We start from the raw sequence: 13,868 nt of genomic DNA on the forward strand, positions 1-13,868 counted from the left end.
GGAGGAGAGAGAGGGTGCCCGGGATCAATATGGTGCTTCCTGGGGAGGGAGGCCAAAACAAGGACAAGTGGAGGCTGGAACTGCTGCAAGGCGAGAGGAATGGGCAAGTGGCGGGGACCCCCCTCCCCACCCAACCCCACTCACCAAGGCTTGGCAGTGCCATGGGGGCGCCTCAAGGAAGATCCCAACAGAAGCGTGGAAGGGATCAGCGATAGCCTCTCCTCACCTTTAGTTTAGGTCTTTCCCCCCACCCATTCTGCCCCTCCAGTAAACTTTCAAGCGCCGCCAAAGCTTCTGCGGCATTCCTGGTGGCTGGTCTGGGGTGAGGAAGGAGGGAAGGAATGCACGCGTCCTGGCGCTAGCAAGTCCGGTGTCCCCCAACTTGGGGGCGCTGAATGTGAACATGGCTCCTTCTCTCTGTTATTGTGTTTTTCTTTTAAGACAAAAGATGCTAATGTATGAGTTGTTTTTTTTAAACTAAAACGTCAGTATTCGGCGAATGGGGCGCATAGAAGTTTACTAAAATATTCAGGTTTTATTGCAGTGTTGGCACTTTGTGATAAATAAATGGGTTCTGGGTTGCAGTTTGGGCACTCGGTCTCTAAAAGGTTCACCATCACTGAACTAGACCATCTCTGATTCACCTGGGAGCAGGTACTGTAGAAAAGGGAAGATCAGAGGGAAGGGTTGTGAATTCATCAGCCTAGTGCTTCATCATCGAGTCATTGCCACCATCTGGCCCGCAAACAGTGCAAACCTCCCTCATGATGGAGTTTTCATTTGGAGGGGAAGGAAGGAAGGGAATTCATTTTAGAATCAACTTTTGGCAATGGGCAAGAACTAGCTGAAAAATTAGAGGAATCATTAACTTGATGGATGTCTCTTCTCAAAAAATTTTATATTACTCACTCTAAGCCTGACTAACTCAATAGAGAACTGTAATCAGAATTCTCACATCTCTGTCTGCTGGAACAGGAAAACAGGAGACACATAACCATAGCCGAACTATTTTGAAAAACTAACACACATCAAGATTTATGCAAAGTGGTTTATCTGCCCATTGTAGAACAAATTTCGGCTAGGTCTTTCTTCAGTGATATGATCAGAGTCAATTTTATGTTCTGCTTTAGCAAAAATCATTAAAATGATTAACAATTCATTCTGTACTGTATACAAACACTGTTTGGCTAGTAGCTTCATCAAAGTAACTAAAAGAACAATAGGAGGGCTTTTTAAAGAACTAGTAATTAAATACAGACAGTAAGCTGGTTTCATTTATTCCTGTAATTAGACCTTATCAAAGGAGTTGGGGGAAGACACAATCCCACTTATTTCTTGGGAAAAGGAGAAAATATAATTGTCTTTTTTGGGAAAGACAGAGGGAGCAAGTGCCAAGAGCTTCTGGAAGAAGACATAGGCCAGAGCCAGGAATTAAACCCACTGCAATTCCACATACACTGCACATCCAAGAGACTAATATCCCAGCAATGCCAGACAAAACAAAGACTTAGGATAGGCAAACAGTCAGGGAGGCCATTGAAGGGGATTAAGCAGGGCAGTCAGAGATAGGGAGCCAAAACTAGCCACAAACCCAGAGAACTAAGCTACACACCCCACTACCAGTGAATTATCAACTTCCGATTCAAAGACTCTGAATTTTTCAAAAGCTTACTAAATAATCCCAGCAGCCAATCAAGCTGTAATTGGTCAACAAGAAATGAGGTGGAACTTAGGTACTAGAGCTAACAAGATCAGAAATTGAGCCTGTTATTTACCGATCCTGTCATACTGGGCTCAGACACCAAAAACTAATGGCTATTTTATTTCTATGCACATTTTAGAAACATGAACCTGTTGATGCATTTCAGGAGTCTACCTGAGTTATCACATGGCAAATACATTCTTTAATTGTATTTTCAGAATTTTCCACTACTTCTGCCTACTGTAAACTCACCGACACATTTCTTTCTATAAGCTTCCCTCAGCAGTATGACACATCTATTACACTGGCCTGGTTTGGATAATCAAAACCACCCATTGTGGCTTAAACAAGACATGGTGGCTTATTGTGAGCCATGACACATACTGGGCTCAATTTGCTGCACAATTTACTGACCAGACACAGCTTAACATGTCTTCTGAACCTGGGCAGCCTGATTTGTTGAAAGACCAAACAACCCCAAATAACCCTATAACAGTCAGTGTTTGTTGTGCCTGTCATATGCCTGCATGCACCACAGAGCACAACAAGCCACTGTGGCTTGTTTTGATTGTGTCAACCAGGTCACTGAGTTAAAGTATCCTAAAATAAGAACTTTTGTTTGGCAAAAGAAGGAAAAATATTGTTCTCATTTTTCAAAATAATTCCATTATCATCATAAATCAAATCAAACTAATTTCTGTAGTTCCTGAAAAACTTGTAAAGCATATTTGATCAAAGGTTACTGATGAACTAGAATTTTTTCTTCCTGCTGCAGCTTGTTCTAAAGGCTGCTACTAGCTAATAGTTGATTATTAGGGTGATGCAGGGGGAAGCCTGATGGAGCTGGGTGCTAAACAGAGCTGATGGTGGCTCTGCTTTTGTTTTTCTCATTCCAGCCTTTGCAGCATAGTTGCTTTTGGGCTTTTGCTTCTAGTCCCTGACTGAACTGGCATATACAGCTCCGTTCTAGGTTTCACCATCTGGCAGTACAGCACAGCTGACTCAAAAATATTTGAGGGCTATACCTCTCTGGATGAACTCTGTTGGGCTGCAACCTGGGTACAGAGAAGTGAAGCCCTGAAAACCTTCTGGGAAACAACCAGGAAAAAGGGCTATTTTTTATATTTTCCCCTCAAAATTGGAAAAATGGAGCAGCTTTGGAGTATGACATATTTTTGTGAATGTTAAACACAATATTTGACATGTTTATATACTGTTATGCAATCTTTATGTTCCCCAAATTATTTCTACACATTTTGTACTAAGAAGACTTTTATACAAAGATGAGAGATATTTGTATAAATAATGAAACCATGGGGGAAATGTTCTTGTTTAATTATCTCTGCAAAATTCCTAACATAGTTATTTATTCCACTCTTAGTCAAAGTATTGATCTATGTATCCTTTATTAATGCTTATTTAGGAATACTTCAAGTCATGCTCAGTTTTGCAACATGTGAATAGAGTTACTGTAACACAGTATGGAAAAAATGTGTATTCATACAGTCTGAATTTTATTCCATAAGTCATATGACTCTGGGCTTGTCAAGTTAGTGGAAAAACATACTTGAGCCTAACTTGCCACTGCCACCAAATGCAACAGAACAGCATGCAAGTTATTACACCTAAGTTCCTTAATGCTTTAAAAATTGGGCTGGTAGGACTCATTGTTACCATTTTTAATGAAAGTTTTCAGTTAGACCTAACCACTATGTAATGCTGCCTCTGTTATGAAATGTCTGACTGCTCTCATTTGAATAAACTCTTACTACCTGTAGTGTAAGCATGGGATTGACACTTCCACTGCAGACAACCTTTCAAAATAAGCAAAACATACTATATCCATTAATAGGCTGGGATTGTGTAAAAGTTTTTTAAATTAAACTTTTACTTTTACACATTGAGGTTGGTCTTTCTCACTGAAATAAAACAGATGCTTTTCCTTCCAATCAGATTTCCCTAAACTTCTATCCTGTCTTTCCCTGTGTCATTGTTTCATTTATTACTCAAACAGTTAGCAAGTAGCTCTTCGTCGGGTGGTTGCACCTTCTTTAGGGGCTTTGGCTCTATTCAGTTATATTTACTCAGAAATTGTGGAAACCTCTCAGGAGGATGCAATTATTAGTTTGCACTACCTCCTGTCTGGATCAGAGGGCACATCCCAAAGGATCCTGAATACCCTCCTTCCTTCCTCGGAGAACTCAACTATCCTGAAGTCAGCAATTGTAGTAAATGTTTCATGAGGTGAGTGGCACTGACTGGTTGGTTCAATGTAGGTAATAGATCAGCAGAGCTCAAATCATGTAAAAATTAATGGCAATATCTTCGTAAACAAAAAGTAACTCTTAAAAAGGTACTTATTAGCTTTATCTTAATTAATGTATTTATATTTACTTTATTATGATCATTTTAAATATGGTTGATTTTAAATACATGTTTTAATATATTTATTAGATTCCCTGATAACCTAACTTGTAAAGCCCAATTTCAAAATCACGTTTTGAGGTTACTGTGTTTTTCTTGGTGTACATGTGTTCCAACAGGGAAATACTAATGCAATCAAAATACCTGCAAGGCCTAAATATTCCTTTTTAATAGAAAATAATTCAAAATCAAAATACTCAGTAATGGACTGGTTTTAGGGAACAACTTCTGTTGTTGTTATGCACCGTTGAGTCATCTCTGACTTATGGTGATCCTATGGATAAAAGTCCTCCTAAATGTTCTATCCATGCTTCGCTGTTCTAAATTTAAGGCTGTGACTTGTGTGTCAGTGTTGCTTCTAGGGAAAGCTCTGAGTTGACTTGATCCAGGATTCACTTGCTTGTCTTTCTTTTGATCCAGGGTATCTGCAAAGCCCTCCTGTACCACCATGCTTCAAATGCATGAATTTTCTTCCAGTCAGCTTTCTTCACTGTCCTACTTTCACACTCATACATAGCAGGAACAACCCCTATAATACAGCAGTTTCGGGGAATCAACTGGGAGCAGTTGTGATTTGAAGATGTGTTGGGAATCATAAACCTCATTTTAAAAATCTCTCTGTTACTAAGTGTTTTGATTTGGAGTTATTCTCTATGAAAAAGAAATATTTATCTTTTACAGGTATTTCGATTTGAAGATGATCCCTAAAATCTTCCAATGATTTTCTGTGGCCATTTGGAACGAAACAATGCATTTTAATGGCCATTTGGTGCCCTTCTTTTTAGTACATCCCATGCAACATTATAAATTCCAGGAAGGCTAGGGGAATTACTCTACAAAGTAAATGAATAAGTACATGTGGTTTTGCAAGAAGGCAGCATTGTATCTGCACCAGGCCACAGTAACAACAGTTGATTTTTTTTTTGAGACAGCTAAAAGAGGTAAAGTGAGAATATTTTTAAATGTTTGTGTTCAGCTTGCCAACTATTACCTTGTAGCTCAAGGAATTTGTTCTCAGATAATCCATGACTTGAAACCATCCAAAGTAAGGTACAGTGAACTTGCTCCCTAGCTACATATCTGCAAAGCACACAAGTGGGAGCAATGATGAGATGGAGAATAAGGAGCAAGAGAACTGGTGCAATGGTGGTGATAAGGTAACTCACAGATAAAAGAGGGTCCTCCCGCAAACATTTGCTCAGAGCCTGGGCTTCTTGTTCATATTCTGACTAAGGTGGTGGAACTCTGACCTATCTCTCTTTTCTTCCCTACCTGTTAATGAATATGAAAAAGAATGTAGAATGATGGTTGAGCTGAAGGGGAACAGACTGTGGGCTTAGCTGATGATTCAGTCTCTGATGAAAGAAAGAGTAGGAGTTGGAATAAGAAAAAGTGGAACAGGACAGGAATGGAGGGAATTACAACAAACAAAAACGTAAAGGAGTAGAATTCCATACAACTGCTTATTTCAGCTGAAACGGGAAGAAAAAGCAAGAGATCTGGATATTTTAATATCCTTGAACCCCTGCTATATTCTCTCATGAATATGAAAGAACAAAGAGGGGGCAAGTGCAAATGGAAAAGCTGTAAGTGTCCCAGCTTTGAGAGTCTTTCCAAACCCTTTCAATGATTCAGTTTCTGTGGTGTTCCCTTGCCTCTACAGTAGACAGAGTAAACTTTGAAGTCTACTCATGCTTTTCTCTAGACTTCAAACATAACTACCAGGATACCTGTTCAAATATGGAGTTTGTGGGAGCTTAGGGAAAAATATTTTAAAAAATCTCTTTGTATTTGGATAGAAAATCTGTTTTGTAAAAGCAACCTATGTAACCTTCCTTGTGGTGCCCTTTGGATGTTCTCCTGCATGGCCTCAGAGGACTACATCAGCTCAGTACTGTTTACCACATTTCCATCTACAAATGAAAGAGTAAGGTTCAGTCTGTTCTCTTCCTGCTGGTTTTCAAATTTACAGCCTAAGCTGTGTCCAATCTCTATTCTGTTCACATAACAAGATCTAAAAGAAGTTCTGTGCAGAACTGGATGAAATGAAAAATTGGAAAAGATATGTTCTAGCTGAAAGATCTCAGATTACTAGCCGTCCAAATCATATCCAAAAATAACATCTGGAAGCTTTTACTTTTGATGGGTGGAGTCTCTTCTTTGCTCCTGCTTCAGTATCATTCTCTCCTCTCTTCCCTTTCAAGAATTAACTTATACAACCTTTAACATTTGCTACATTAGCTATGGTTAAAGGGGAAAAAGGCTGAATACATCAAAAGAGAAGGCTCGGTTCTGACATAGTAGCTTTCCATCAGCAGTTTTACTCTACCTGCAAGGTCGTCCACCTTTCCTGACTTTTGCAGCCTATATGTGGCTGCTGAAGAAAGTTGCCAGGCATCGCTTCATAATGCCCAGATATATTTCAAGCTGTGAGGACGTCTAACTATCAACTGGTGAGGCTACCAGAAGGACAGAAAGCAACACTTCTATTGTACTTAGGTCCAGCACCATGAGCTAGTCAATAGAAGCTCAACCATTCCAAAACCTTCTCATCATTAGAACGGTGTTTCATACTCTAAGACATTGGACCATCCAAAGAGGGAAGTGGAATCAGGGCTGGGCAATGCAGAAGAGATGAGAACAACATTGGTGAGTAAGCACAACAGACTAAATCATTGGCAGAGGGACTGAAGAAAGATCACTGGGGAGCTGGACTGGAAGCATTACAGGTGAACTGTATCGTACATCTTTTCAAAGTATAGTGCCTTTGATGTGTTTCTGAAGTAGGGAGAGTGATCCTATAGACCCCTAGAAAGCATCTAGGAGGTCACAGAATACATCAGATACCTAGATCCAAAGCATGAAAAGAGCTCAGGATCCATGCTCAGATTTCCCTCTCCCCTTTGCAGCTGGCACAGAAACTACTTCAATAGTACTGCAGCTGGATAATACTTTCAGGTCATAAAAGCATTCTCAAAGAATCGGTAAAGGGGGCCTTCTGGAGGATCGGAAGGGTAGGATACTGGGATTGCCAGGCTAAAATGTATCTCGGCAGTGACCCAGCATCTTTCTCTCCCTGTTCAGCTAAATGGCTGAAATCAGACATTCCAGGGTAGGAGAAGTGGGGAGGCAGAGATTGCCTCCATGCATCACCCAGCTTGCAAAGAAAGCCTGTAGTGCTTCCAGCCCAGAAGCTCATGGCCATCCCCATTGAACTGTACTTAGGACTGCATCTGTATATGCAGATAATTATCTCTTGTACATGGTTTTGAAAGAGCTTAATCTTGAAAAGCAGCATAGAAGTAAAATAAACAATTAAACAAATAGAGTATCCACGTAGTTTGAAGTAGTACATTCCCAGGAGAATGCTGCTGCTGCTTATTATTATTTTACTTGTTTACTTTTTTGGAACATGTATCTCTATTCCTTTTACTTCTTTATAGATTTGAGAAATCGTACATTCAAGCAATTCTTTACCCACTGAACGAAACAGAATTAAACAGTAATAATTAACAGAACAAAAATAGATGCAAAGATACATAAACAATATGAATAGCTACATCATTTTTCAACAAACATGTATTTAAATATTTCTGATTCAGACTTTGGGAGAATTAAAACACCCAAAATAACCCACCACAAGTCTTTCAGCAGCCCTTTAAGATGACTTGCCTATCCACTTCCAGAAAAAAATAGAAACCTGCAGAAGTTTTATAAACCTCAAACCACTCTTGGTATTCCCATTTAAACAACAGCCAGCAAGGACATGCTGTCAGTAATGAAAGAAACAAAATGCAGGTCATTCACACATTGCTGATTATTTGATCTCTATTGACCCCTTTTCCTTCAAAAATAGCTGACTGCTTGAGTTCATCAATTATCCCCTAGAAACACCACACAGGAGGGAAATTATCCAGAAGTCACCTGTTTCTGTGAGTCAGATGCTCCTAACAATATAGCTGTTGTCCATCTTTAGACCCAAATCACTTAAAGCACAAAACAGGAAAGAATTTGCTATTTATACCCATGCTGTACCACAGCAAAAACCCACCTTCCTATGTTTTACACATGTTTACTGGAGTTCTGTTTGTAAAAGATGAGCCCTGAGAACTTTTCTGTTTCTGCATGTGAGTCAAACAGAGGGACAGCCAGCCTAGTTGCTGTGCCTGTAAGGACCAGGATTGCTTATTAATATGATGGGTTAACTGGTTCAACAATATTCTACTCTTCTGAGATACAAGCATATCGTGGAAAAATCTTCACAACATAAAGTTTTGCAAAGATCTATGTAATAAAATTTTTAAATGGATGCCTTTTTCATACCAATGGCCGCTCCTGCAAAAATAATAGGTAAAATCATTATGCAAGGACTTTTACACATTTAAATGTATGATCTGGATTTAGACTCATGATCTTAGCCTCAGGCTTACCTAGCTCTGGCATTTTCTCTTTCAGGACATATTTTCTTAGCAACCAGTTTTCCCTCATATGCTTTGTGACATATTTAAACATGAACCCATAAAGGAAGGAAAATGCCTTTATGGGAGAACATTGTCTTTTTCTTGCTTTCAAACTTCTCTTTCAGTGAATATATACATTTAGATTTTTTTTGTCTTCTTGACCAGAAAGCTGTTAATGGCAGAGACTACTTTTGCTACTCACTGATACTCTATAGTGCATATCACAGAAATCCATTATTTCATCGCCTACAAAAACAATAGGGATTAATAACTCTCCTTATCACCACTCCTGCAGTCCACCATACATTCATATAGTGTACAAAGATTTATTTCATAAAAACTGTTCCTTCTTTTACAGATATTTTAAGAGGAATAATAGTCACCATATGGCCCTTTTTTCAAAGTAGAAGTAGTTTAAAAGAGAATTTATTTCCATCTAACACCTTACATTGAATATTCTATCTTAGAATAAGGATAACTACCTAATGATGGTTTGTAATTCCAAACTCCATATTTATACATGAAACTATCCCCTATTATACCCTTCATGGATCACTGCCTTGTTGTGGCAAAGGGGCTTGTGTAGCTGAATGAAACAATAAGCAATGCCATGAAGGGCCACCCAAGACGGACAGGTCATAGCAGAGAGCTCTGACAAAATGTGATCCACTGGAGAAGGAAATGGCAACCCACGCCAGTATCTTTGCCATGAAAACCCCATGGACAGTACCAAAACGCAAACAGATACGACGCTGAAAGATGAGCCCCTCAGGTCGGAAGGTGTCCAATATGCTACTGGGGAAGAACAGAGGGCTAGTACTACTAGCGCCGGAAAGAATGAAGCGACTGGGTCAAAGCTGAAAGGACAGTCAGTTGCGGATGTATCTGGTAGTGAAAGGAGAGTCCGATGCTGTAAAGATCTATACTCCATAGGAACCTGGAATGTAAGATCCATGAATCAAGGCAAGCTGGATGTGGTCAAAGAACAGATGACAAGACTGAACATCGACATCTTAGGAATCAGTGAACTAAAATGGACAGGAATGGGTGAATTTAATTCAGATGATGATCAGGTAATCTGAATTACTGCAGGGAACAATCCCTCAGAAGGGGAAGAATCCCTCAGAAGAAATGGAGTAGCCTTCACAGTCAATAAAAGAGTAGGAAAAGCAGTATTGGGATACAATCTCCAAAATGACAGAATGATCTCAGTTCAAATCCAAGGCAAACCATTCAACATCACAGCAGTCCAAGTCTATGCCCCAACCACTGGTGCTGAAGAGGCTGAAGTTGACTGGTTCTATGAAGGCCTACAACACCTTCTAGAATTCACACCAAAAAATGATGTCCTTATCATCATGGGGGATTGGGATGCTAAACTAGGAAGCCAAAAGAGAACTGGAATAACAGGCAAGTTTGGCCTTGGAGTACAAAATGAAGCAGGGCACAGGCTGGTAGAATTTTGTCAAGGGAATACGTTGGTCATAGCAAACACTGTTTTCCAACAATCCAAGAGACAACTCTACACATGGACATCACCAGATGGTCAACACAGAAATCAGATTGACTATGTGCTCTGCAGCCAAAGATGGAGAAATTCTATACAGTCAGTAAAAACAAGACCAGGAGCTGACTGTGGCTCAGATCATGAGCTTCTGGTTGCAAAATTTAGGCTTAAATTGAAGAAAGAAGGGAAAAGCACTAGGCCACTCAGGTATGATCTAAATCATATCCCCGTTGAATATACAGTAGAGTGACAAATAGATTTAAGCAATTAGATCTGATAGACAGAGTGCCTGAAGAACTATGGACGGAGGGTTGCAACATTGTACATGAGGTAGCAACTAAAACCATCCCAAAGAAAAAGAAACGCAAGAAAGCAAAATGGCTGTCTGAGGAAGCTTTACAAATAGCTGAGGAAAGAAGGGAAGCGAAAGGCAAGGGAGAAAGGGAAAGATACACCCAATAGAATGCAGAATTCCGGAGAACAGCTAGAAGAGATAAGAATGCCTTCTTAAATGAACAGTGCAAAGAAATAGAAGAAAACAATAGAATAGGGAGGACCAGAGATCTCTTCAAGAAAATTGAAGATATGAAGGGAATGTTTCATGCTAAGATGGGCATGATAAAGGACCAACATGGCACAGACCTAACAGAGGCAGAAGAGATTAAGAAGAGGTGGCAAGATTACACAGAAGAACTATACCAGAAAGAGCTTAACATTGCTGATAACCACGATGGGGTGGTCACTGACCTTGAGCCAGATATCCTGGAATGTGAAGTCAAATGGGCCTTAGGAAGTCTGAGCAACAACAAAGCTAGTGGAGGCGACAGTATTCCAGCTGATCTATTCAAAATCCTAAAAGACGCAGTAAGAGTGCTACACTCAATATGCCAGCAAATTTGGAAAACTCAACAGTGGCCACAGGATTGGAAAAGGTCAGTTTGCATTCCAATTCCAAAGAAGGGCAATGCCAAAGAATGTTCAAACTACCGCATCATTGCACTTATTTCAAATGCTAGCAAAGTTATGCTCAAAATTCTACAGGCCAGGCTCCAGCAGTATGTAGACTGAGAACTAGCAGAAGTATAGGCAGGATTTTGAAAAGGCAGAGGAACTAGAGATCAAATTGCCAACATACTCTGGATCATGGAGAAAGTTAGGGAGTTCCAGAAAAACATCTACTTCTGCTTCATTGACTATGCTGAAGCCTTTGGTTGTGTGGATCACAACAAATTGTGGCAAGTTCGGCAAAAAAAGGAGTTCGGCAGGGCTGTATACCGTCGCCCTGCCTAATTAACTTAAATGCAGTAAAAGAAAGGCGGGGCTTGCTGAATCACAAGTTGGAATTAAGATTCCTGGGAGAAATAACAACCTCAGATATGCAGATGATACCACTCTCAATGCAGAATGTGAAGAGGAACTAAAGAGCCTCTTGATGCTCTTTAGTGGAGGAGAGGAGAGCGCAAAAGTTGGCTTGAAACTCAACATTAAGAAAACTAAGATCATGGCATCCGGTCCTCTCTCTTCCTGGCAAATAGATGGGGAAGAAATGGAGGTAGTGACAGATTTTATTTTCCTGGGCTTCAAGATCACTGCAGATGAGGACTGCAGCCAAGAAATTAAAAGACGTTTGCTCCTGGGGAGGAAAGCTATGGCAAATCTAGAAATCATACTAAAAAGCAGAGACATCACCCTTCCAACAAAAGTGCGTATAGTCAAGGCTATGGTTTTCCCAGTTGCAATGCATGGCTGTGAAAGTTGGACCATAAGGAAGGCTGAGCAATGAAGAACTGAAGCCTTTGAATTGTGGTGCAGGACTGCAAGACAATCAAACCAGTCAGTTCTAGTGGAGATCAACCCTGACTTCTCTTTAGAAGGCCAGATACTGAAGACGAAATTCAAATACTTTGGCCACCTAATGAGAAGGAAGGACTCACTGGATAAGAGCCTAATGCTGGGAACAATTGACAGCCAAAGAAGAAGGGGACGGCAGAGAATGAGGTGGCTAGATGGAGTCACTGAAGCAGTCGGCGTGAACTTAAGTGGACTCTGGGGGATGGTAGATGACATGAAGGCCTGGAGGAATGTTGTCCATGGGGTTGTGATGGATCGGACACAACTTCGTGACTAACAACAACAACAACAATCCCCTGTCATTTCTTTCTACACCAGAATCTAGATAATCGAAATATTAGGTTTTTGTTACTCCTACCAGTATGAAATGTGTACAATTTTACTGTAAATAAATCACCTTCCAGTTAAAATACTCGTGACAGGTTCCTCCACTCTTCTTCCAAAATTTCTGTATGTGTGCTTTACTCTTACAACAATTGTGTAAGGCATGTTAAGATAAAAACGAAGCCATTCACTGAGGGGAAATTTGAAAGTGTTCCCTACACACAAATCAAACCAAGCATCCATGCTCCAGTTGTGACTTCATAATCCCATGGAATTCAAGCACAAACATGAAATAAAGCTTTCTGTTCCCCTTAATGTTTAATTTAGACCCTTGTCACCTTATTGTGCAATGCAATTACTGGTGCTGCAGGTTCTGCTTGACACTACTTTGTGCGATAAATTCATGCCTGTCAACTTGTTCTTGACTGACATAAGCCACAGTGCCTTTTATGACAACCCATGTAGCACAGTATATGTCAGTCTATGCAAAGCTTGTCCTCCACCCACAATAGCAAGCCTTATAGATGGATTTGGACTCCCTAAGGTCTAAACATACTAACTTCTCAAAGGCAGGAAATAATAATAATCTAGAAAATCTTAAGATGTGCCACTACTTGTTTTCCAAGGACTCTTCTATTCTATAAGAAAATGAGTAAATATTATTTCAAAATCACCACCACCATTCTCACTTGGTCCTTAAATATTCAAAGTGCTGGATAAACTTGCACTAAATGAATGCCAAAAATATTTACTACAATAATCAGGAAAATAAAACCATAAAACCCCCATGCTTTAAAACTATTTCTAGTTAAGCATGCATCTGTTGCACACAGCCCAGAGAACTTTATCTATTTAATGAATTTAATTTCTTTATCACGGAAATGAAATTAAATAGAAAATAAACACTAGCATTCTTCACACTAAAAAATGCTTTGCTGCTCTCTCAAATATAGGTTCTCCTTGTGGGATGTTTAAAAAAATAAATATTTCTAAGTGTTTCCATACCTCACAATGCACACAACCTGTTCTAGGAATGACTGCGAAAATCACATTATGTCAAAAAAGTTGATGCCATATGACGGGATCTAAATCAAAATCTGGAAGATTACATTCACAAGCAGAATTCACAAATTCACAACCCAGAATTCACAACTCACAATTTTGGGGAGTGGCTCTGTCAGTTTCAGGCTTGGGAACAGGACTTTCAACACCAAGTCACGTTGTTCCTTGGCCATATTTTAATCCCCTATCTTGATCAAAAGAGAGAACTGGAAAGAGACCAGCCATACTAGCCAGGAAGCCTCTATGCAACAGCAGCCAACAGTGGGCACTCCTTGAATGCCATTAAAGATATCCACATCAGGTATGTTTGCTGGTCCAAACAACCGCAAGACTTTGCTAGGTCTAGCTATTTAACAAGTTAGCTATCGAGAATTACCCTGATTTATGGAAAACCTTTATTTTGAATAATTGCAGCAGCTCAATTACACTAATGTCATCATATTTTCTTTGCATGGTCATTTGTGACAGATAGCTAAATAAGCCTTCTACATTTTTGAGGGTTTAAAAAAAATCACTGAAAGCACAATCTTATGGGATG

General features: G+C 39.8%; 1 protein-coding gene across 1 annotated transcript in view; it reads right to left on the reverse strand.

Annotated features, from left to right (window-relative positions):
- The window catches only part of SCUBE1 (signal peptide, CUB domain and EGF like domain containing 1), a 275,622-nt gene that overhangs the window by 40,746 nt on the left and 221,008 nt on the right, over window positions 1-13,868 (reverse strand). The window lies entirely within an intron of this gene.

This window comes from Varanus komodoensis, unplaced genomic scaffold (genome assembly GCF_004798865.1).
Source record: "Varanus komodoensis strain SLA01 unplaced genomic scaffold, ASM479886v1 scaffold69, whole genome shotgun sequence".
Taxonomy (NCBI): domain Eukaryota; kingdom Metazoa; phylum Chordata; class Lepidosauria; order Squamata; family Varanidae; genus Varanus; species Varanus komodoensis.